Here is a 3,764-nt window from a genome sequence, read left to right on the forward strand (position 1 = left end):
GATTTTTTCAAAATTTGTGAGTCTCCAAGGTAGGCCCCATATTTAGAACCATCTTGGCAGAACCCTTTTCCTGAGTCTCCAAGGTAGTTATTTAAACCATCAAGGCAGAACTCATTTACTGATTTTTTCAAAATTTGTGAGTCTCCAAGGTAGGCCCCATATTTAGAACCATCTTGGCAGAACCCTTTTCCTGAGTCTCCAAGGTAGTTATTTAAACCATCAAGGCAGAACTCATTTACTGATTTTTTCAAAATTTGTGAGTCTCCAAGGTAGGCCCCATATTTAGAACCATCTTGGCAGAACCCTTTTCCTGAGTCTCCAAGGTAGTTATTTAAACCATCAAGGCAGAACTCATTTCTTGATTTTTTCAAAATTTGTGAGTCTCCAAGGTAAAACTTGTATTCTGGCTCATCAAGGTATAACTTGTTCAGTGGGTATTGTCTTGATAACTCACAATGAGTACTATTGCTGTAAAACTCTTTTTCAGGATTTTGCTGGTCTCCAAGGTATAACTCTTTGGTTGGGTCATCAAGGACGAACTCGTTCTGTGGGTCTTGGTCGCTCATAAGGTCTTCAACCAAGCCAACAATTTCGCCCCAAGTTGTAGCAAAAGCAGTATTTTCATTTCGTATTTCAGACACAATTTCCTGTGAGAGAAAATAATAATGTATTAATTAAGTTATTTAATTATTAAATGAGTATGCTTCAATCAAAGTTTGAAAATAGGAAAATAAAAAATCATACCTCAATAGATAAGAGGTTTGAATCCAGTTCATCAACTTGAAGGTTTAGTTCCATACAAGACAGAGAGTTCCAAGGAACACCAAAGTCATCCCACTCAAGGTCTTCAACCAAGCCAACAATTTCCCCCCAAGTTGTAGCAAAAGCAGTATTTTCATTTCGTATTTCAGACACAATTTCCTGTGAGAGAAAATAATAATGTATTAATTAAGTTATTTAATTATTAAATGAGTATGCTTCAATCAAAGTTTGAAAATAGGAAAATAAAAAATCTTACCTCAATAGATAAGAGGTTTGAATCCAGTTCATCAACTTGAAGGTTTAGTTCCATAGAAGACAGACACTTCGAGCCAAGCACACAGAACACCATTGCCAGCAAAAACAAATGTTTAAAATGGAGCCTGGGTTTGAAGCTTTTATAGAGAAAGACTGGTGGGTGTGGTTTCCTTTGGAAATTCCCTGGGCAAGCCTAGGCAAGCCTTCATTGGGAAATTTTTCAAAACCATAACATCCTGTAATTTTCTAGTGATTTCTTTGTGAGTCAGAGATGAACTGGAAATGATGTAAGAGTGGGCGGGGGCTTAGCAAAAGTAGGCGGAGCTTAGGAAAAGTGGGCGTGGCTTAGAAAAAATACCTTATGAAAAGTGGGCGGAGCTTAGGAAAAGTGGGCGTGGCTTAGAAAAAAATACCTCATGAAAAGTGGGCGGAGCTTAGCAAAAGTGGGCGGGGCTTAGGAAAAGTGGGCGTGGCTTAGAAAAAAATACCTCATGGAAAGTGGGCGGAGCTTAGCAAAAGTGGGCGGGGCTTAGGAAAAGTGGGCGTGGCTTAGAAAAAATACCTTATGAAAAGTGGGCGGAGCTTATCAAAAGTGGGCGGGGCTTAGCAAAAGTGGGCGGGGCTTAACAAAAAATAACCTGTGGCTCAGGAGGTGGTCAAACAAGAGCATTAAGAGAAGTTTATCATTTCGTAATGACACAAATGGGGTATCTTAAAAAAATATAAAGATTCAAATGTTTTGTTTGTCAATATTTTAGATGGGGATTATTGTGCAAAGAAAATTAAACTATTGAAGGAATTTGAGAATGAACAAATCTTTATAGGTTCAATGAGTGAGCTGTTCAACCCCCAGGTGTTCAATTCAATGAGGTTCAACTTCCAAGTTAAAAGGGGAGACAAATAAATATACCTTGGGATAAAAAGGGGGTTTATTTTTAGGGAAAAAAAATATAAATCGCTGAAAATCCCCCATTCATTTACATGGGAAAAAGTGAGCCAGAATCAGTATTCTTACCCTACTGGGTTATATTAAAAGATGGACAAACGAGCTTTTTAAATGTAATAGATACGGTTCCTTGGACTTATAAGATACATGATTTGGAAGGGGAAGAGATTTTAGGTTCATTTTATTCACAGGAATTACAAAAGACAAAGATAAATTGAAATTTTTTGACTCCGCCCCTTTTTGACTCCGCCCACACAAAACCCACCCACATAAACCCCACCCCACACAAACCCCACACAAACCCCACCACACACAAACCCCTCACAAGCTCCACACAAAAACTCCACCCCACACAAACCCCTCACAAGCTCCATCCATATTCATCATATTCACATAATTAGTGATTAGTTAATTAGTTCCCCACACACAACATGTTTATTTAATTAAAAAATTATCCACCCATCCACACAAGCTCTACCCATCCACCCATCTCTCCACCCATCCATTTAGCCACACAATCCTCATCCACATAAACCTCATCCACATTCACCCCGCCCACATAAACCCTGCCCACACAAGCTCCACCCACACAAGCCCCACCCACACAAGCCCCGCCCACACAAGCCCCTCCCACCGAAGCCCCGCCCACACAAGCCCCTCCCACTGAAGCCCTGCCCACACAAACCCCTCCCACCGAAGCCCCCCCCCCCCCCTCCCCCCGGCGCGCCCCCACCTTTGACCCACCACCTCCCTCATCCCACCCCCACCCTTCCCCACACACACATGGGGAGGGGAGGGGTGGGATGAGGGGGTGATGGGTCATTGTGGGAGCGCACCTACCCCCCTTCATGTCTTAATCCTTTTTTTGAAATTTAAAATCAAGTAATTGTAAACAAAACAAATATAATTTATTAAAATTGAAAATATTAAATATTCATTTGTGAGAATGTATAATCTTTCCCAGCAATCTTCTTCAGATGTCTTGTGATTTCGAAACTCAGACACCATATTCTGTTTTGAAACAAAAAGTGGATAATAATTAGGTTTTATAAAGATAATTACATGGTAATATGAGTAAGCCTGGTGTTGGTTCTAAGTTCAAGCCTCGTTGACCACTGAATTAACACACCAGCCTCGTTGACCACTGAATTAACACACCAGGAGCCTGTCATCCTTTCAAGGCCAATAAAATGAATTCCAGTGTACTAGTCTAGAAGCCAAAATCTGTAGCTAGCCTAGAAAATAGGTTCGCTGCTGATTTCATGTTAGAATGGTGCAACTGGTGTTTTTGAAGAGTCTAGGCATTGACCAAGTCTAGTTCCACTTGTTGCCAAGTCTGCATCTGAATATTATGGCCGCCATGACAGTAATCAAAATGGCCGCCATCAGATTTAGTCTTTTTCTTACTGCAAATTGTACTAGCCAGAAATTTGTCATGATTGTGAAATACTATGTAATCTGACACGAGGAACACTATTTTGTGCTTTATTTTTGTACTGGATCACAACTTTTCACATAATTGACAACTTAAAGACGAAATTGAAAATGCACATACGAGCAACAAATGTGAAAAAGAAAATGTTTAGCACTATTGATGGAGATGGGTTTACAGTCAGTCAAAGGTTATTTCAACAGCTGTCAGATTCTTTCTAACACAAAATTACGTTGCTTTGCAGAAGAGAAAAGTGTTGTGAGAACACCCAAGTACAATTTTCAGAGCTATTGATCGGCTTGTACACTGAACGGGTTCCTACAAAGGGCTTTGCATCCACATGCTTTCGTGCAAGGCAGTCCATTCCGT

At 40.3% G+C, this 3,764-nt stretch overlaps 1 long non-coding RNA gene across 1 annotated transcript; it reads right to left on the reverse strand.

Annotated features, from left to right (window-relative positions):
• Positions 1 to 383: 383 nt before the first annotated feature.
• LOC147013649 (uncharacterized) lies at positions 384 to 1,084 on the reverse strand. Its single transcript, XR_015050406.1, has 3 exons — positions 1,019 to 1,084; positions 745 to 921; positions 384 to 647 (listed from the first exon to the last, which is right to left on the reverse strand). It is a non-coding gene; the product is annotated as an uncharacterized LOC147013649 (long non-coding RNA).
• Positions 1,085 to 3,764: the final 2,680 nt, after the last annotated feature.

Source organism: Eptatretus burgeri, chromosome 13 (genome assembly GCF_056783735.1).
Source record: "Eptatretus burgeri isolate ZD-2024b chromosome 13, Ebu_testis_v1, whole genome shotgun sequence".
NCBI lineage: Eukaryota > Metazoa > Chordata > Myxini > Myxiniformes > Myxinidae > Eptatretus > Eptatretus burgeri.